This window comes from Bactrocera tryoni, unplaced genomic scaffold, assembly GCF_016617805.1.
Source record: "Bactrocera tryoni isolate S06 unplaced genomic scaffold, CSIRO_BtryS06_freeze2 scaffold_173, whole genome shotgun sequence".
NCBI lineage: Eukaryota > Metazoa > Arthropoda > Insecta > Diptera > Tephritidae > Bactrocera > Bactrocera tryoni.
The window spans coordinates 31817-55089 of NW_024395893.1; the positions used below are offsets into that span (position 1 = coordinate 31817).

Below are 23273 nucleotides of genomic sequence, written 5' to 3' on the forward strand. Positions count from 1 at the left end.
CTGGTGTAACCACCATCGAAAGAAGAATGTGCAACCAACCTTCTTTTTGCCCCTCAACAGAGGACATCTAGCATCTAACAGCACCATATATACATACTTGTATGTACGTTGCATCAAAATAAAATTCATCAAACATCGAAGCTGTTGTTTGAAAAGCCGTGACATCGTGACGATCTTGCTGATTACAGGTATGTCATCGCTTCCTGCTTTTTTTTTTTTTTTTTATATAGTAGGGGGAAGCATCGAAAGCCGGAGTGCGGAACTTTAATCCGCTAAACCTAACCTACTCCCAACTCAAGACTCTCCCACGGAACCACCGGTTAAGTATTACTTCGTGGGAGGGACAAGACATTTAAGTCTCCTCTATTGCGCGGACTGACGGACGCCTAGTCTGTTGAAGGGATCTCAGTTCGCTCATTATGAATGCTATGAATGCTGACGCTTCGCTGAAAGCTTTCCATTTATCAGTCGATGAATGCTGACGCTTCGCTGAAAGCTTTCCATTTATCAGTCGATTGGCACATGAGTGTCGTTAAATTATCGACCGTAAAACTACCACCGAGTGCGGTTTTTAGCTTTTCCCTTGTATTCGAAAATCGAGGGCAATAAAATAATACATGTTCAGAGTCTTCTATATACTCTGCACACGTCGGAAAGTTCGGACTAATGTCGTTGTGGAATCTGAAAATATAGCTTCTAAAGCATCCATGTCCACTAAGTATTTGGGTCAGATGAAAGTCTAGGTCCCCATGTCGTCTGTCTATCCATGAGTGGATGTCTGGTATAAGTCGGTGAGTCCATCGCCCTTTGGATGAGGAATTCCACCGCTCCTGCCACATTTTAGTGCTTTTGTTTCTCCTTCATCTGTCCTTGCCGATACTGTTTTAGGCGCTTGATAGCCGATATAGACGCTCGAGTTCGTCTCCCTGGATGTCAATAGGCGGCATGCTGGCTAATACTTCAGCCACGTCGGTTGATTTAGTCTGGAAAGCACTTATTACTCGAATTGCAGAAAGCCTATGCACTGCAATTATTTGTTTAGCATACGCTTTTTGTATCCATTGCCTGTATCCATACTCGGCGCCGCATACAGTATTATGGAACCCATTGCTTTCGCTATTAAGAATCGCCGGCTGGAACGCACACAGCCTCTATTGGTCATCATTCTCGATAGGGCATTATAAATTTTGTTTGCCTTCGCGGAAGAATACTCCAGGTGCTCTTTAAATTTTAATTTGGAATCCAATATTACTCCCAGATCCTTCAGTTGAGGCTGCCAGTGAAGTAATCTCGCACTCCCCTACAGTGAGCTTTCTATTCGTTCTTCTATCTTCCTAGTGCTTATGAGTAAAACTTCTGTTTTTCCCTCCGCCAGTTTCAGACTCACAGAAGAGAACCATTGGCGTAGACCATTTATGCACTCATTACATTTATTTCTCAGGTCGGCGAATTGTTTGGCCACTGCTACGACCATGAGATCATCCGCATAAGCTACTAGTTTAACGTCTTCTTGGTTGCTGTCTTCTTAGCACCCCGTCATACATAAGGTTCCATAATAGTGGGCCTAACACTGACCCTTAAGGGTACTCCACTCGAGATAGAGTAGCTCTTGATGCCTTCTGTCCGTATCAAAAATCAGCCTTCTGTTTTGTAAAATAGCTCATTATTATGTTTATGAGGCTCAAATTCAGGGGCCCATATTTCATCCAGGGCTTTTATTATATCTGCCCATTTTGCCGAGTTGAACGCATTCTTGACATCCAGGGTAATCAGCGCGCAGTACTTTTTTGTGCCACCTTTCCACCTTTGCCACTTACTGCACATTTCGCAAGTATCGCCGACTTCTCGTAGTGCGTCAATAGTGGATCTCTTTTTTATAAAGCCGTATTGTCTCTCTGATAGTCCGCCGGCTTTTTGGATTGCAGACTCCAAGCGGTTTCGTATTATACTTTCGTACACTTTACCCATTGAGTCGAGCATACACAAAGGTCGGTACGATGACGGTTCTTCAGATGGTTTCTTTGGTTTTGGGAGCAGAACCAAACGTTGTACCTTCCAAGAGTCGGGGAATACCTCTTCCTTTATACAAGCGTTGTACATTTTAGCGAAAACTCGAGGTTTTGAGCTTATGGCTTCCCTCAGAGCTCTGTTTGGTATGCCATCCAACCCAGGCGCGCTTCGCTTCCTGCTAGTACCCGTGCATGTGCGTTGGGCTGCCAATGTATGTTGTTGGCAAAAAGAACGTCAACCGATATTAGCGCGGCCTCTTCGTGGCATTGTAACAAATTTCAATCTGTAATTGATCACTTTGTATGAAACACACGTAAAGTTTTCACTGAATAACTGTCAATAATTTACCTTTTGAATAGCCGAAATAAAGAAAGCAAACAATAGAAATTGAACGATTCAAATAATTTACAAATAAATCATTTGGAAAACATAAAAAAAAAAAATTAAAAAATGTTGTATGGAAAATTCACTTTTTGGAAATTTACGCTCTTAAGTCGGTTAAAAATTGACATTTACTGTTTTTTTCTTTACAAACCATCTTCATTGGATTCCCTTCAAATTGGTTCAGGTCATTTTTCATTTCATGCAACGGTTTAGTCAGCTATAGCAAACAGACAAGAACCCAACTTATTTTTATATATGTACATACATATCGTCACCTGAAATGCAAAATAACGGATCATCAAAAAATTCAAAATTGAGTTTTTTACTGATTCACCACATCATATTACATATGTGCCACAAATTTTAAGCTTCTGCGATCAATAATACCCAAGCTATATTAAAAATTCAAAAAACCGTATCATCAAGTGCTTGATTTCGTTAAACAAAATAACGTCTCATCACTTATGTACATATGTAAATATAGCACAGTGTTTTTTTTTTTATATCGAAGTTAGCCTTCATTCATTGTTTATGTTTATTTTCAGTAATTATGTTCAATGTGCTTTGGTTAGTTTAGGCTACATCGTTGATCGAACGTGGACTACTACATATATACATATGTATATGTAGTCCTTTGTGAGGCTATAAAAAATAAGAACCCCTATGTGCGAACTTATAAATTAACAAAACGCTTCCCGCCAATTCTGTGGGATGTCTGAAGGTATGCGCCCCCAAGTGATTAAGTCTTGGCCTCCCTAACGGACAGCCAAGAAGGAAGTGTTGAGTTGTTTCCACCTAATCTTCTTCCATACAGCTTCTGTAGATGGCGTATGGTAGGATTCCCAGCCTTACTGCGTGGAAACCAATAGCGCAATGGCGTGTTACAAGCCCCAAAACTAGGGAAAGGCTGCCTTACTGAAGGAAAAGAGATCACTAGATCTCATGCGAACGATCTTGGGACAAAAGACTTTTTCAACAGTGTGTGTATAGAATAGGATGCGGGAACAAAAATCCGGTCCCATTCTACCGATAGCGGCTCTAGGGTACCTTTTCTTGCTAGCTCATGTTTCCTGCGATTCCGCTGTGGCCTGGCACTCATATCATTCTTATCACAAAGACACTCGATGCTATTGAAAGCGAGGTTAGGTCTTCGATCAGCTCTGAATTCTCTCATTGTTAATGAGTTCAAGGCTGGAATCGCCGCTCTGGTCACTCCTCTGAAGGAGGCTGCACTCCGGAGTAGTAAATCTACTGCTACCTTAATGGCTCCAATCTCGGCCTGGAAGACACTGCAATACTTAGGCAGTTGGAGAAACTGGAGTTGATAGAGAGCTCCTGACAGTAAACCCCTCCACCTTTGACCCATCCGTGAAGAAGCTCACTGTCCCTTTTCTCCAACGGCTTCTTCCCATCCACAACTCCCTCGGTATATGGGTAGAGAAAGAGCAGCCAGAGTTCGGTTTAGCGACTCCATGATCCAAGTGATCAGACCCGTGTTTTTTTAAGAATTCAGCAGCCTTTTCTTTTGCAAAGTTGAACAATAACTAAGAAGAAATGGCAACATCTGCAGGACCTAGAAGCTTTAATTCCAGCAGACTGTTATTACTTTTATGATAATATACCTTTTGTAGTAGATAGTTATATAATAAATAATAATTAAACATTATCCTTCTTTTTTAGCTTGAAATATTTAAATTTTTTCTAGTACTTCTGTACATATTAATAATAAAAATAACATGAAATGTGAAAAACTTGCAAGTGTTTTTACTTAAAATTAAAATAAAGTTTAAATATTCAAATTTTTAATTTTCTCACAAATCTAGATTGATCATACGTTATTTTGTTTCAGAAATGAAAATTCAAAATAACGTAAGACACCTACTATAAAATTTGCTTAATTTTTTCTTTATCTTTTTTCTAAAATATACTTATACTAGTTTCATGTTAATTCAGACTTGAAAATTTTGTTTCAATATCTTAAGTGGTTTTCTTTTTGTACGGTTTTTGCTTCTCCTGTAAACCTACGAAAAGTGATGTTACGTTATTTTGCATTTCAGGTGACGATATAAGAGATAAATGAGAGATCTTATTAAAACAAAGTGGGGATGCCTTCTCAAACATAGAGCGACTTGGTGCGCAAGTGTTCGGTGTTGATAATATTATTTACCTAACACCAACTTTTCCTCTCTTAAAGTATCTTAGCGACTGAATAGCTCTCGCTGGTCGTGTCGTGACGATGCTAAAAAAGCTGCGAAAGTTGATTTTCTTCGTCTAAGAAATGGGTTAGTCGCAATTCAAGATGACATTGAACAGGTATTCACATATATCTGAGAAGTCAAACTCGAGGACTCTTATCTTTTGGCATCACATTGTTGTTTGATTCGAGCATCAACTCTCTTCGATGTCCTACTCTTATCCTACGAATTGTTGTTAATTGTTGTTTTATACTTAAGAGACTTTGAAGGCTCCTTAGCGAATGAGCTCATCTAACACTAAAATTTTGCAAATATTTTTCTACCGCATTTATTCTTCGACTTTACTTGTCTATAATTCCACAATTCTTATCCAAGATAAAATTGATCAAAATTTACTCCTTATGTGTATGTTATTTAATCAGATGACCAGATGACCATAATGATGACCATATAGAAACAAATTGTTGAGTAAATTTTTAAAACGGTTTCCACTCTTCAAGGCAGAGACTTGAAGATATTTAGTTCCAATGTAGAGATAACGTCATTCGCTATCGCGCTATGTAAACTTTTTTGTTTTTCTTTTGAAATCTTCCTATTTTCTCTACGATAAACTGTCGAAAAAAGAGCCAAATGCGATACTTTTTGTTTAAACTGATGCCATTTAGACAAGTTTCAAAAACAAAAAAAAAACTTAGATCAAAAGACCTTTTTTACATATACATTTACATACATACATTTATTTAACTATTATACACACAATAAATAAATATAAATAATTTTTTTTGTACTCGTCATCAGTGTATTTATTTATAAAAAAAACCGGACAGATTAGTTAATTTCAGCACTAAGAAAAAATCGCGAAAATCAATGATTTTTCGGAGTGTCACACTGAGACGATTCCTTAAAGCATAAAAGCGTTAAACATTTTTGTGTGATTGCGTGAATGTTCGTTTGCAGTACCAATTAAGGTCATTTGTTTGTTACTTGTAGGCAATAAATTAATTTCTCGTTCCCTTCCCCTATCCACATACTCATCAGCCACCGCCCACAGCAACGGTGTGCTCATGGTACCCTTCCGCTCTTGTAGCACAAGCCTTATCCTTTTTATATTTTCATTGCCATGGGCAAGCACATCAGCATATATTAATATTTATGTGTATGTGTGAGCATGTTTGCAAATATACCCTGCCAACCATGAGCGGGTAAAACACCAGATAATTAGCGGGTAACATGGTGGTAAACGTGGTGGTAAACATATAGAATGTTTCTTAAGCCTGGCAGATATTTTACCTACTCACGTACGTATACATGTGATCATACATCTTTGTTGCGCTCATTCAGCAGTGTCATATAAAAAAGTATATCTGTCCTGCTCTAATATCCCCAATCGACGGCTGATGCAGGGTTGCATTTTCTCTTTTTAATTAGCTGATGCAGGGTTGCATTTTTTAATTCCTACTTTTAAAATTTAAAAGAAAACTTTTTAATTTTTAAAATTTTTATTTTATTTTATTTTTTACATTTTTACATAAAATTTATTATAATTTATATATAAATAAAAATATGTTTAATTTAAAAAAATAATTAATATCTGAAAAAAGATTAATTAAAAAAGGAATTATTACAACCTGAAAATAAAAGAGTGGAAAAATATTATAAAAGACAAATACCTGAAAATAAAGAGTGTAAAAATATTATAAAACACAAATACCTGAAAATAAAATAAAGATTATTAGTACCTGAAAATAAATAATAATTACATTGAATTTGTAATATCTAAAAGAAAAAGAAAGATTAATTGTATAAAATGATAATAATATCTGTAAAAAAGATTAATATTATCTGAGAGAATAAAATATATAAAATAAAAATAGGATTTACTCTGAAAGCAAAGATTAATTAAATAAAAATAGTGGTAAAATATGAAAAGAAAGAATAATTAAATAAAAATCATAATAATATCTGAAATAAAAGAATAATATTATCCGATTATTTAAAATATAAAGCACACATTTGTTTTCACATATTATTTTGGATTGTGCAGGCCGCCTTAAACGCATAAAATACATACTTATGTACATACATATGTAATTATTTTTGCGTATTATGTTGAACTGCGCAATCCAATTTCAAACAACACACACTTTTTCTAACATACTTACTTAACAATTTAAATTTGCTGCTTCTGGTGATATTGCTGCAGCTGCTAATTCCAATGCTATAAAAACAAATGAAGTAATTATTTGCAAATTATTTTAAAAAAATCATTCACTTACCTTCTTGTTGTACGAGCCTCCTTTACGATAGTACGATCACGAATGACATGCGTCTTTCAATCGTTTTTTTATTACCCTTTTTGGGATTTTCTTTTGTCACTATTGACAATAATGTTTTCTCCTTCGCACTCATTCAAATAAATCAAGAGATGAAAGAAACTTTTTTCATCGCATTTAGGTAAACAAAAAATAACCCGAAAATGTGCGTTGGTGTTAGTGTATAGAGAAAAAATGTGTAGTTGTATTGGAATAGTTGTCTCAAGCGGGTAGCCGTGGTTCGCAGGGTATTTATCGGTACAAATTACTACAGTCAAACAACGGTTTGTTTTCGTGTTCGTATATTAAGATTTTCCCTTTGAGGTTCGTAATCCTAATTAAGTTGATAAATTATAGATTGGCAGTTTGCCAAGCGAGTGTATGGTATACACATGGATACATATGTATGTATGTATACCTACATTTATGTATAACCTCTTCTATGCAGAGCATGCTTGCCACATGTGGTATAAATCACCTTGGCAGTCTGTGAGCATATTTTGCTCTTATGCTGTTATGTAACTCCCCGCCTTATCTCACCTGTTCGTTTCTTTATCAAAGCCCGTTTGTTGGGCGAGTGCTGCGTAGAGTAACGTTCTTAAGCATAACATAATTAACGCCATCAGCTAATGACTGAATTAGCAATTCGAATGCAAGTGGGATCTGTTGATAAAATGGAAAATGCTCTATTACTTACGAGCACTACTTTTTGGATGGAACGCTAAGTGGCTCCTAAGCATTTTGATTCATTGACAAATCTAAGTGCGTGTAAATAAAATTCATTAAAGCTGTGTGTGTTCTGCCTTTATGTTAGAATAGAAGTAGTGTTTCATACTTTTAAAAGCTGCGGTAATTGGTTTGTGTACATGGATGAGTGTAAATTAAGAGTCATTAAGAACGGGAGAACATTTTTGACCCAGAATGATTATTTGTATGACTCATAGCATACCTTAACTTGGTTAGTCGAACTTTGATGACTTCAAACTCCTTATGACTGCAAAGTGATATACGATTACATGCACTTTAGCGAAATTTTTGAATAAAGCTGCATTCCTAGAGACAAGCCACTTACAACAGCGAGTGATTACAAGCTCCGAGGCAAAAAGAATAGGCTCACAATACCGAGGCGCACATACTGACTCGGACGAATATGTGTGTTTAGAATTCGTTTAAATTTCGACTAGCAAAATTGTGGTCTCATCAGATTAAATTTTAATTTCATTTAGGGCCATCAGCAGGCGCTCGAAGCTGCATGGCGCAAACAACCTCTGTCAGGTATCAATCAGTTGTATCACGGATGTACGCTCACAAGCCGTTGGCCGGTCGCAAGATCAAAAATCAAAATATGGCGGTTCATCGAAGGTATTCATTGCGTTTTTGGCTTTAAATTTGGTCACAATCGTGGCTCGATGCGACGATGCATTATCATCATGTAAAATCTCAGAATTGCTTTTTCACAATTCCGGTCATTTTTGACGAATGTTCTCACTCCAACTTTTCAATACGGCCCAATAGATCTCCTTATTGACCGTCTGTCCCTCCGGAACAAATTGATGATTTTTCCCCTCCCGTGTTTACATATCAAACTCATAAAATCATGTGTCATCGGCATTTATAATTCTCTCCATGAATGTGGGATCGGATCAAGCAGATCCCAAGAGACCTGTTTACGGTACTCGTCTTGACAAAAACGCGAGTCAAGCAAGAACGCGTTTCATACCCAATTATCTACCAAAGTCATTCTAACGGATTCGCGAGAGATGTCGAGCTCTCTTGCCATCTCTCTAATACTTGCCTGACGATTTTCCATATATATTGTATATAATACTGTGATCAAGTTGAAAGGTGAATTTTTAATTTATACTTCGCGTATTTTTCGAATCGGTTTTCTGTAAGTTGGTAGTACTGTTAGTGACATATGTACATATATGCTAAATTTCACGTCAAAATATTTATTAGTATTTGATATTCGCGTCGTTTTGTGAGGCTCTAAAAGTGAATTCTTCGATTTTTACTATGTCTGAATTTATTGAACAAGTGCGATAATGCACCATCTCATACTGCATTGGTTATTCGTGATCATTTCGCCACATTTTCAACTAATAATGCGCCTCAACCACCGCATTTGCCTGATTTACCTTCGTGTTACTTCTGGCTATTCACGAAGTTCATATGATCACTTCGAAGACACCGTTTTGACTCAACTGAGGATATAAAAGCTAAATCGAAGAAGGCTCTGATGGTCATCACGACGGAGTATTTTTCCAAGTGCTATGATGACTGTGAAATTCGTTGGCATAAGTGTATTGCAGCTGGAGGGGATTACTTTGAAGGAGATGAAATGCACAAAATTCTTTCAATTTGAATCACAAAGTACATACATACATACATATATATAAACTAGAGTACCCGTCCACGCTTCACTGTGGCTGATACATAGATAATACTCATACTACCATCTACATATATGATTTCTATTAGTTGGATTATAACCATTAGTTAATGAGTTACAGCATTTTTGTGAAGCAACTTGTGTTAGTTTACAAAAAAATAGATCATAAAGCATTTCGTGTGTTAATAAGACATTTTTTTTTGGGGAAAATACTGTTGAATTTGGGCTCAGGGAAATCCACCGTTGAAAAGATATTTGCTAAGCAGGAAACAGGCGAAATGAGTAAAGTAGGTGCCTAGTAAGTTAATAAGAAAGACGAAAAAGGCAGCTGGAAAGGTTATGACATCAGTCTTTTGGGATGCACGTTGTATAATACATACTCAACGACTGATTACTGAGGCAGTTATAATCTATTTCACTGCGTATTTGGTTGCTTTTATTCTATTCTAAATACTTAGCAATTGTATTATTTTTGAGGAAGAATCTGTTTAAAATTGTACGCATATGTTCAAATCATTCCTAAAAACATGAATTTTAAGCAAATGCTTACGATTTAAAATAAAATTTTTGTATTTCTGAGTTGTATTGGATTCTAACATAAAGAGATAGAAGGTATCCTATGTCCTTACCCTGGTTTTAAGCTACCTCCCCACCAATTATCAGCCATACATATACATATATAGATGTTAGGTTGTTTTTATTGTTTTTTTTTTTTTGAATAAATAAAACATTTAATTGATTCCTACAAACATGAATTTTGAACAAATGCTCATGATTTAAAATATAATTTTTGTATTTATGAGTTGTATTAAATTTTGACATAAAGAGAAGATAAAAGGTATCCTATGCCACAACTGGTTCTAAGGTATATCCCCACCCATTTTCAGCCAAATCGGTTTAGCCGTTCTTGAGTTATAAATGGTGTAACTAACACAACTTCTTTTATACTCGTATAATAAATTGCCACCACATTCTTCTCTTTTTTAAGAATTTCATCAGTAAACGATCTCTCTACTCTTTGAAAGCTTTGTAACTCGCAGGTTTGTGTTTTTGATAAAACTGAATCAACCTTATCCCTTTCCAATATTCGTAACGATTTCGCGGAAAAAATTTCATTAGAAATACAAAATTGTTGTAAGAGTATAAAACCGGACCGAAATTTACGTGTCAGTGAACGCATGAATATGAGTTAATTTGTAACAAAATGAAATCAGTTTTACGGGACTTGATCGCACAAAGGAAAAAACGTTATTTTTAAAATTGTGAAATAAAATTTATTAGGTACCAGAGTTCATTGAACCTCAGGGCGACTCTTGCATATGCCAGGAAACGAAAATGGAAGGAATGGTTTCCACAAATTCATAAACTCTGTGTTCAAAAGATCAAGACTAGACATCTTCATTTGCAGGCTTCATTTGATATTTTTGTTTTTCAAATTGAAATTAGAGCACAATGCGCGAATCGGAATAAAATCTTCACAGGGACTGTCCGTTTACCTAATGAGTCAGGAATCAAATGGTGGGCGGATTACATATGCCATTGATTATCGCAAGTAAGTGGCTTATAAATGTACACTTATATATTGAGATACAATACATATAGAAGATTGGTAAAGTTTTGTTAAATTGAAAAATGTGGCAACAAATACATGCACGTATACATATGTACAGGTAGATTGAGTGACATATATACATAAATGAATGTCATTGAGACTGCTGAATTAATGTGCGCAAAGTGGCTTGCTACAAGAAGCATTGATACACGCCCATACACCTGACCAGCTATATGCAATTCGAAAATGTCCTGTGCATTGTCGGGACCATAAATCATTCCCGTTTAATTAAACTTAACTCTGTGTGACATCTTTGCAAAGTTGCTGACCTGCAACACACGTCAGCTACCCGCGCGCTTCTTGCCTGAGCACTTTTAACTCCCACACGGTCTACATAGCACACATACTTACACAGTTGCCGTCTTATGCCGCAGTCGCGTCTGCCTCGTCCACATTTCTTTGGAGAAGCACTTTTGTAAAATCATCGTATTACGTTGTTTCAAACAGAGAGTGGGTGTATGAGAGCAGACTCATGGACACTTGCCATCTCTACTATAGGCGCTACCGGCAGAAACTTGCCAAATTGTATTTAATGCTAAATTTAGCTTTTTTGCTTCCTCCCCCATTACCTTCAATGTCTTTGTGTGTATGTGTCTCCAAGAGCTTCGGTATTCACCTCCACAGCGCCAAAGCTCGACTATGTCAACTTCAATCCAATTAAATGCTGATTCCCAAATGACCTTCAATTCGTTTTAAGCGTTGTCCACTTCTATCTTTATCGCTTCATTTCCTCGTTCCAATTTTCGCCTCAGCACTACTTTTAAGCTTTCGATGAGCACGTGCTTCACGTTTTCGCTCATCAGCTCTTTTTTTCAGTTGCTTATAGTTCTTACAATCAAAATGAAGGCTAAGAAAATATATACACACTTGCTCTAATATGTTGCTTTTGCAATTTCGAATTTTATTTTCAAAGATTAATTAAAATACGTATTTATCACATTCAATTTAAGTCTCATATTTGAAACATAAAATTAAAGTGACGTTAAGTTAACTGAAGTAATTTTGCAAAAGCCTCCGTAGCTGTAAAACTACATGTTTACTATTAAATACTCTTATTTAAATTATGTACAAAATACATATTCTTATTGTACTTTGTTTACTTTAACACGAAATGTGAACATCTTAGATTTTACCGAAAGTCTCATTTCTCGAGCTTAGTTTAGTTAGACACGTCAACCAAATAGAAGTTTTTATGAAAAGTTGTATAACTTACGAGAATCGGCATATATGTCATCTTCGACAAGTAGTACAATATTCAATATCTTTAAACACTTTTACGTCCAGCCGCATTCCATGCTGTATCGAATAAGCTCAGACAAATTCTAATAAAAGTCTGTTCACCTCTTCGATCGAGCACTTTAACTACTAAAGCTACAGCTACAGAGACGATGGCATAAGGGATTCCAACGAAGACACCCTCCTCGCCTCTAGTGTTCAGACGAAAAAAACTGCTATCGGATATACCAGTTATTGCACGCCGGAACGAACTAAGGTATCCAAAACTTAAATATGGTGGCATTGACTGAAAAAGTCGCCAATTGTATCAACCAAAGTACACTAGCAACCAAAGAGAAAGACAGTGCAAGAAAAAGAAAAAATATCTACAGTCTTTGTACTAGGAAAGACAGCTAAGATTTAGCCTGATGACACCAGATGAATGTTTTCGGAAAAGGAAGCAATAAGAACCTCCCGTAGAAACCACCAAAGAAAAAGAAAGTGAAATGTACATATGTACGAGTATATGCATAAGTCATATTGGCATTTCACATTCATCGCTCCTAATTCAATATTGGCAGCGAGCATTAATTTGGCTCCATAATAATTAAAATGGGATATTCTCAACCAAAATCATGGCAAATATTCGCACAGCTAATTGATGTGTAAAATTCAGTCATACGAAAGTGTTTTTGAGGCTGCAATTGCGTGCATATCATATACATATATGTACATATATGCGTAGAAGTACCTGCATATGTGGGTATGTGCACTGACCAACTAGCGTCTAAATGTGGCCATAAATTACTTTATAGGGGATACTCACATGCAGCGAATATTAAGTTGCGGTGCATTTAAGTAGGCCCCTCGTTGTGGACGTTTCGTGCTTAGTTCGATTGCCGTTAGTTTGTGACCTCGGTTGCATATGTGTATTGCTGCTGGGAATGGTGAGGTGGAGTGGAGTCACTGAAGAATGTCCGAAAATATTTGGGGTAACGTCAGTTTAGCAAAGCGGCAAGAGATCTTGTCATACGAAGTTGTAGTTAATTATGGATGATGGTTTTCCTCGCGTAAAAAGAGAGGGAGTAAACGGTGAGACCGTGGCTATTATGCTTATATTTTTCTTTAAATTATTTGTGGGTTAAGGCAGTATCTTATGCTTTAATCGTCAAATCCTGAAAGCAACCTTAAATCCGTGTTACTTGCTGTAATTGTTTTCACGATCGCAAGTTCTGCACTCTTATTTTATATTATATAAAGAGAAAATATTATTATTATTATTATTGATTAGAAATGATGAATAATCACAACTGGCAATTAACAAGCGAAAGTAAAGTATCGTAAATTTTTAGTTTTTCAAATACTATGTTGATTTTGGAGCGTAAAGCCCAACACATTACTTGAATACTACTATGACCAAAAAATAGTAACACCTTGTTCATAATTTTAAAATTCTTTATTTATTCTTCTAAATCTATGTCGCTCCTTTCTAAGTAATCCTATTGGTTCAAATACACTTGTGCCTACGTTTTTTCCAATCCACGAAACAGTTGTTAAAGTTGATTTCCGGAATATCCATAAAGTCTTCAATTGGCTCAAAACGGTTTCCTCGAAGTGGTCATTTGAGTTTGTTGAATAGCTAGGAGTCACACGAAGCTAAATCAGGCGCATACGTTGGTTGCTCCATTATATTGGTTGAAAATTTGGCACCACACTTCAATAATCGAAGAAAACTTGATTTTTGACCTGTTTTGACGTGGTTTTTCGGCTTCGGCTCACCTTTGCTTCGATGTTCGGCCGATTGATCGTCTGTTTGCGGGTCGTAAGCATATGTAGATCCAAGACTCATCGCCAGTAATAATAGGATTCGGGGTATCCTGGTAATCGGAAAGCATTGTTCCACATGCATTAACGCGGCGCTGTTTTACGAAAAGATTAAGTGATTTTTGAACCATTTGTGCTTTCACTTTCTTAGGCCCATACACTTGTTCCCGGCAAACATTTATCACAGAAGGCCTTTCGCTACATTCCTAATGTTTCGGCGCTAGAAATTTAATACCGCTGACAAAATTTAGTGGAACTTATTTGTTGAATAATTTCACTCATTGTAAAATTCGCCGAATGCACTTTATGGACTTTAGAAAGACACGCGAATGCTAAACACTAATGATTATTTCAATAAGTCTCATCAACTTAGAAAAGAAAATTTTGACGAATTGTCTTTCAAGCGAAATATAAATTAAACAGCCTTACTATTTTGTACTACCACAGTGGAATATCCCTTCAATGAAGAGCCTTAATATGTTTGCAGGTTTTTATTTTGGAGTAAATTCTTAATGTCGGAAACTGAATGTCTTATGTCATTACTTAAGGTAGACATGTGGTTTTGAATAATAAATAAAACGTCCTTAGCTTTATCATAAAGACAAGAGTTTAACATTATATTTTTTAATATTTTCGACCAAGTAACCGCGCAACTGGATAGAATTTCCAAGGCTGCAATTGCCTCGGGCTTATCTGTTTAGACACACGAATTCACATAATCCAACAAAAAAGAGTCCAGCAGTGTTAAATCGCACTATCTTGGGGGTCACGTTATTATCGCTGAAAAATTTTGGCCACCTCATTTTGGGCCCATTGACCAAACATGTGACACGCCTGATGGTCGTTCGAGTTGAATATTGTAAGTTCGCAAAATAAGACCCATCTACAAAATTTTCCATAAAGTGAAAGGACAAGGCTCCTATTAAGGCTATTACGCGATGGCGGATGGACTCATTTGAGTCTTCTTTACTATTCTGCTTCACGGCGGCAATATAATCTTCGGCGTGCACTGCGCACTGTACCGCATCTCTGAGAACGCGCATTTTCCAAAAAAAATAAAACCAATTCATGATTACTCAAATTACACTGCTGGACGATTATGTCGACTGAATATTGAACTCAGCGAGCGATTCGAACCTTTATTTTGGTAATAAGTTTGCACGATTTGGAAACGTTAATCTGGAGTTAGTCTGTTTATTATAAAATGGCAATCCAATCTTAGTATAAATCAAGAAACTGCTATCAAAAACACTAAAAAAGATTGTTTCCTTGAAAACCACAAAGTTTCGATGTAAATTTCACCAAATTTTTACTAAGAATATTAATATCTCCACTTACAAAATACTTACTTACCAACCCAAATTAGTTATGCCTATCTATTTTCCCGCACATCCAGTATTTATTATTTACGTAGAAGCTTAACAATCGCCATCCGCACTACAACCATATCGAGGCAACATATGGCTGAAACACATCCACATGCCTCCATCATCAATCAATAATCAATCAAATCAACATCCTTGCTTCCGCTTTTGCACACCAACCACCCCGCTTAAAGAGTCCAGATGATGCCGCTCAACAATGCCCTGGCCACAAGCTTACCAAATTAAAACGTGAATGTGGAGTAAATGTCAACTGCGAGGAGCACCGAATGGCGTCGGGAGAAAGTGGCGCGAACAAGAGCAATTGCAATCCATTGGTTTAATGGTAATATGCTCGTGAGGCGGAACGATTTACAAAACTTTTCGACTAGCACATTTACGATTCGTGCATACACATACATATGTCACACACATACTTATTCAGACAGGTAAATTAAGTTGTTTGGCGAAACTTTTAATTATCGTTTGGCCAAGTTGCCCGATCTGGGTAAACAATACTAGTATTATATACTTATGCATAAATGCAGTTGTGAAGACAGAACTGCTCGTGCACACACTAACACATACATACATACATACGTGCACAGGCAAGAGGTTGTTAGTGTGAAAAAACGTATGGCCAAGTGATGAAGAGCCATATAAAAGCATACTGATTGATGATTTTCCGCTTAAAGTGTATGAACTACGAAACAGACGGTGAAAGTGGACGATTAAAAGAATAAGTGATTAAATGGTGCAGTGTGGATCCTAGGCAAGAGGGATGAATTGGTAAAACGGATTTAAAAAAAGAAAAACTAGAACCTATGATTTTGTAAAAAAGAATAAATTAAGACTAATGTAACTCAGCTAAACAACAAATGTTCTAACCGAGAGCAGTTCAAAAACACTCCTGTATTGTGATTTTGTTTGTGACAACACAGCTAAAATCTCTTTATTGAAACCACTAATACAATAAAGTATGACCTTCGGAGAATGTTGTATAAAATTTTCACGAATAAATATTGAAAACAAGCAAAAACGTTAACTTCGATACAATGAAACCGAAATTATAATACCTTCCACAAGTGCATATATTTTGGCATAAAAAAGTATGAACAAATGATTAGCTTCTTACGGAGAAAATGGCGTGCATAAAATTTAAGTTTGATATCTCAAAAAGAAAGGGACTACTTTGCGTATATATAGACAGGGTAAATCGACTCAAATATATGGTATCCGACGGTTGCTTATGGCTGTTACAAACTTCGTAGCAAACTTTATATATCCGATTTAAGGTCAATGTCAATGGCTGCACTTATTGGAATGTGCCAAAAAAACGTTGGATTACGGGGCCTCTGATAACCTGGTATGGAAATAGTGTTCAAAACTTCGAAAAGATCGTTGCATTGGTTTCAAAATTATGAAGAGTGGTGACTTTAGACGTGGGTTGTAACGAAGTAAGTCTAAGTTTTAGAGTACTAAAAAATTACATGTAAAACGTCTATAAGAAAGGCATAAAAACAACGTCTCTTATTCAACTTTTCTCCAAACATCCATCCATCTTGAAACTTCTCAGCAATATTTTTAAAATCAGTAGCTAAAGGAGACAATGCAAAAAATCCCAAAATTAACTGAAAAAACGGTACCAGAGAGTAGTAGTTGTAATAAGTACGTGTAAGACGAAATCCGAACATCTAAACGAAAGTACAAACACGAGCAGTTCCCAAAAAATAAATCGCAATATTACCGAAAGGGAACAAAGCAGCTCAGCAGCGGCAATACTTTTCTGCGATGTAGCCAGAGATAGACTACAAGTAGCCATTGTAGACGGCAACTCCTCCTCACCAAGCAGAGTGCAGGAATGATGGGTGGAGATCGACGTCAGACGGTCGAGTATGGTGCTTAGCAATGTACTTGACTCCTCTGAAATACTTAGGGATTACAGCGTCGTCAAGTGCGCGGACCAGGCCTCTCTAAATATCCTAACGGATAGCGCTGATAAAATTAGCAAAGCCTTTGTAGGCCTTCAGCTGAGGCTTATACCCGCAAAGGATATCCCGAAGAGACCTAGTGCTCGTATTTGGCTGCCCCTTCTATAGAAGCCAGGCGAAAAACTCCTCAAAGCCATGCCACGCGTAGACGAGTGGCAGCTGATAAAGGAAGAGAAACCTAACAAAGCAAGTGAACCAATTCTGTTGGCCATTTGCGATGAATCTGTAAAAGCATTAATGAAAGCTGACAATGTCAATGTCAAAACCAGCATCAGTATTCACACTCGAAGAATGCTACAGCGAATCTGGCAACTCTCATAAACGAGAGGGGCATCGACAACAGCCTTATGAAGGAGCCCTGGGTTAATGAAGACACCACTAAACGGCTAAACAGCAGGAACTACAATATTAAACCAAGGGCATGCATTTTTATCAATAAAAGTATACATTCATTCCTTTGTCCAAATTACAGTACAGAAGATATCACGGAGGTAATGGTGGAGCAAGTGAAAAACCATTTCTTCTTGGACTCACCCTACATGGCTCATGACGAGGACATACCACCGGCATCACTTATAACTCTAATGGAGAACAACAAAAATGCTGATGTCCCAATAAGGTATTATGCTAACCCAAAGCACACCTTATGGGAAAGCTCCGGTGTAAACAACAGAGGTGAGTCACTCTTACAATATATTTTAAATAGCAATATAAGTATATGCAACAACGAAGAAAATCCGAATTTTATCTTCCCAAGCTTTAAAAAGTTTCCGGGTTGGGAATTTTTACAAGAATAGCAACAAAAGGCCTTGAAAAAGGAGGCAACAACAGTATCAGCAGTCCACAAGGACTTTGTAATGAGGTAGAAAAGATAGAAAATACCTTAACAACAACATTTAATAAAGCCACATCGCTAACAGTAATGAAGAAGAGAAAGCCTCCTCCTTGGTAGAATAGTGATCTTAAGAACCTGGGAACACAACTAAGGAAAGCTGTCAATGAGAGTTTCGGAACAAAAATCTAGCAACCCTTCAAAGATATCATGAAAATATACAAAAAAGGAGTCAGAAAAGCCAAAACTGACTCATCGCGATCCTTCTGCACATCGTTAGAAAGTTTCAGAGAATCCGCTAGGCTGAGTAAAATGCTATTCAAAGAGCACACCAGTATTGCCTACGTAAACGCTGAGGGAAATGCTTGGACCTCTTCTGAAGAAGAATCTCTGGAGATACTTATTAAAAAGCATTTCCTTGGGTGTCAGCAGACGGCGACAACATAGGTTCACCCAGAACCACTGGCAAGCCCAGCTGACTATTTAGGCTTGATAGTAGACAAAAAGAAAATTAAATACGCCATCAATAGTTTCTTACCATTTAAATCGGCAGGTCCAGACGGAATTATGCCCATAATGCTGCAAAAGCTGGAAGAACAAATAGTTCAAAGGCTTGAAAATATATACAAAGCGAGCATTCAACTGTCTTACATCCCAAGAAGTTGGAATGGAATTCAAGTGGTTTTCTACTAAAACCAAACTGAAGAAGACATGATAATGCTAAGGATTTTAGACATATAAGCCTCACATTCTTTATGCTGTAGGTACTACAAATGCTAATGGACTTATACATAAGAACAACCATGGCGGATACGTTATCGAAGTCCCAACATGCATACATAAAGGTCAACTAAACCTCCCTTCATGATGTGATAACTATAACAAATTAAATCAGTACACTATAGGTGGAAGTAAGCACGATCATTAATTCTGTGACACATGGCGCTTTAGACGACACGGTGTGGAGATGGATACAATCGATCCTTAAGAATAGGAAGATTATAGCTTCAAACGACGCTGCAACACCAACAACCTGGCTTTTAGCTTACACACTTCAATTCCAACAAAACTGGGGGTGCAAGTATAAAAGTCCAACCTCGACTTATTTGTTTATTCGCCTATGTATATCTATTACAATTAGAATATGTTTATTAATTTAATGTCCCGCAATGACTACTTAGCAGGCAACTATTTTTCGCTCAGTGGGTATTCCAAAAAGGTACAATACTTAAATGTAAAAAAAAAACGAAAAACAAATAAAAAATTTCATATACATATATGTGTGGTTATCTAGCACACTGCCACACTAAAAATATATGTTTTGTTCATTAACTCCAAAGCAGTTTGCTTCCTTGGCACGACAGCATAAGTTTTCTATACTACCGCCAATGAACAGAATCATACTGCTCGCGCTGTACCTGCCTCCCTGCACACAACTGCTACACTTGTGCGCCTAGCGGTTTGCCATGCAACCAACACTCGTACCTCTAGTATCTGCTGTGATAGGCGTGGCCAGGCCCCCGACACATGCGGCATAATATCGCCACGAACAGCGTCAGCAATAAACTCAGACCTAATGTGATCAATATCAGTTTGCCATATGGCAACTCGTTTAGCTCTTGACGCAGGCAAATTTCCGGGGACTCGTCATGCAACACTAGATCTTTGTAAGCGTGTGCGCGATGCAGCAGACCGAGTTGCTCCAAATTCCACTCAATGTGCCGCGTTAGTTGAGCCATCGTCGAGATGTGCGTCACATTCGGACAATTGTCAACACCGTTACATAGCAGGCGGCGCGGTATGCAGACCTCTGTATCGCCGGGACAACGGAAATCACAGCCGCCATCCTGCAGCAATGACGATGCCAAACTACCGTCGGGATTGCGTGGCAAATGGAACAGTTCGGTCCAAACTAAACGGAAGGCATTTTTACCCGGCTGCCCGTCGCCGGTGTATTGAATCAGGACCGGTAGTGGTTCTTGATCGGGACCGAGAGCACCCAGATCCGCAGCGGAGAGTATAGGCAGATCACGCGCCAAAGAAATGTTTTCCGGGCACATTTTAAAGCGAGGTTCGAGACGCCCGGCGAGATATACCTCAATTTTAGCGCTCTCACAGGTGCGATCACCGAAGCGCGCCTTTTCCAAATTTAACCATAGATCGCGTTGTGCCGCTACTTTCAGTTCCCAAATGCACTTTTCGCGACGATAATGATGCTCAGGCACGGCGGCCATTGGGCCTGCCGCCATCGCCAATGCTTTCTTATACGGAAACACCAATTCACCATCAGGCGAGGGCCCCAATGTTATGGGACCACATAGCGGACCGTGCGCAAACTCATAAGACGCCTCGAATAGTGGATTGGGATTCATGAAATAGGGCGTGATCGCATGTTGACCCTGTACGATCATTTGCAGGTTCATCTGATCCGCTGAGGATATCACGCGCACAGCCCGCGGTATGTTGTCGCAGAAGCAGGCTAGATTGTTCTGGAATTTCTCTCGTTCCTCCCAAATGACCAGCTTGTCAACACGTTCTTCATGACAACGCGTGCAGGCATTGTTATTATACGGTAATTCCTTAAATGACACTGAGATAACTTCGATTACTGCGCATGCATATAATCAACGATCAGTCACGAACTTATATTGGCAGCGTACGTCTGACCCGCCGGTGCGTTTGAAGATTAAAGAATTCATTGGTGAGCGAATTTTGCCACCCGGATGTTTCCAGGCATACATAACTTCATCGCAGAGCGTATTCGGCACTGGATCACCGAAGCGTGTATTATTGAAGAAGTCATAATGTGCCAAATAATAGAGCGATGAGCCACTATAGGAACCTGTTTTCGAATCGAATTGCACGTACAGCGAAAGACTAGTACTCACGAAGTCCTCTTTCTCTATAGGTCGTGAGAATGTATCGCAAAAGGTTTTGATAATACGCGCTGGATCGGGATGATCTGAATCGTAAATGGTCAGCGATTCACCGCAGTCACCGTCGTACTTGAGTATCGGCGACTCGATGCGATTTATGCGGAAGCTGCAAAAAAGAAAAAAATAAAACATTAGTTGGGGTTAAAAAAAATACTTATAACAAAATGTTGTACGTTAAGATTAATCTTAAACAGAAATCTTTCTTGAAAACCAAACTTACGCACTAGTAAAGAAAGCAGTTACAGCACTTTATAATGCCCAAATGGGGACTAGAGGCTCGGGTTACTCATTACTGTAATGGAAATAAAATATCTATAAAATTGAACTTAAATTCTAGAGAATATTAGAAAATAAGTGAAGTGAACAAAGACACAGGGATTTATACGGATGGGTTCAAAGCAGATAACCGAGTGGGAAGTGGTGTCTTTTCAACAAAATTAGATTAACTACTGCCGAGCCTTCCAAACGAAGATCACCTTATGTATTGTATATAAAAACGAATCGCAAAATGTGTTGCTAAAATAATTGCCGGAAAACACTTAAATCCGCCCTTTTCGTTTTCCCGTACAAACGAATTAATGTTTGTTTGTTAGTAACGCTAAGAGAACATCTGCACCAATCTTGGTGAAATTTTCAGAGGTTGTTCGTTGTGGATTCGTTTAGAAATTAAAATACCTTATACTTTTCATGGGGAAAAGTCGGAAAATTGGACAATTCCAAAAAGTAACTTTTTTCCATAAATTTTTTTTTTCAATTTTCGTTTGTTTTGTTTTTCAATATTTTGATTTGTAAATTATTTGAATCGTTCAATTTTGGTCGCTTGCTTTTTTATTCCGGCTATTCAAGAGAAAAATTATTGAAAATTATTCAGTGAAAAATGCGTGTTTTGGCATTAACATACATAGGCAGCCCAAGGCACATGACCGAGTACTCCCAGGATGCTCCGACATACGTGCGGAATTATGGATCGCGGTCAGCAAGCGACCGTCACGATGTTACAGCACGAATTTTCAAACAACAGTTACGATGTTTGATGAACTTTATCTTAAAGCAAAGTTTATGTGGTGGAGGATGGAGTCTTGTGTAGAAGATCACGCAAGTGAGGAAATTTCTCTGATCGCCATTCACTTAGAAGTGGCCAGAAACGATTCTTTTACACATGGCTCAAGCAGCTCACGACTTCCTGTCTTTGACCAAGTATCCTCTGGGTAGCCTAAGAACATCCGTTGGAAGGCGAGCTAACGTTAGAAGGCGAAATATCCCCTACATAGAGTTGTGCGCTGGGTTTGGGACTCGCCACGTAAAAAACTCTACCAATGAAAAATTACCAACAGCCTCGGAAGAGAAACCCCCCTTTTGATGTCGACCATGGCAAACGAAATAAGGACTACGATATTAGGGCATGCACCTGGAATGTCCGGTCCCTTAATTGGGAAGGTGCCGCTGCCCAGCTGGTTGATGTCCTCGTAAAAACAAAGGCTGACATCACCGCCGTCCAAGAAATGCGATGGACGGGACAAGGACAGAGACGAGTAGGTCCTTGTGACATTTACTACAGTGGCCATATAAAGGAGCGCAAGTTTGGAGTTAGATTCGTGGTGGGAGAGAGACTCCGTCGCCGAGTACTATCATTCACTCCGGTGAATGAACGTCTAGCCACAATCCGAGGTGCGAGGTTCTTCAACATACCGCTGATTTGCGCCCACGCCCTGACGGAAGAGAAGGACGATGTGACCAAAGATGCCTTTTATGAGTGCTCGGAGCGCACTTATGAGAGCTGCCCCCGCCACGATGTCAAAATCGTGCTTGACGACCTTAACGCCAGCGTGGGCAAAGAAGGTATCTGTGGCAATACGGTCGGTAAATTCAGCCTCCGCGAGGAAACACCCCAAAAAGGTTGAGGCTGATTGACTTCGCCGGGGCCCGAATTATGGTTATCTGTAGTACTAGATTCCAGCATAAGAAGGTTCATCAAGCCACCTGGCTGTCTCTGGATCGAAAAACTACCAATCAGATCGATCATGTTGTGATAGACGGAAGACACGTCTCCAGTGTTTTAGATGTGCGTGCTCTCCGAGGCCCTAACATCGACTCGGATCACTATCTTGTTGCAGCTAAGATTCGCACCCGCCTCTGTGCAGCAAAAAACGCACGCCATCAAACACGAGGAAGGTTCGACGTCGAGAAGCTGCAATCACAACAGACAGCC

At 38.2% G+C, this 23273-nt stretch overlaps 1 pseudogene; it reads right to left on the minus strand.

The window, feature by feature from the left end:
* Positions 1-19216: 19216 nt before the first annotated feature.
* LOC120780123 lies at positions 19217-21196 on the minus strand (annotated as a pseudogene).
* Positions 21197-23273: the final 2077 nt, after the last annotated feature.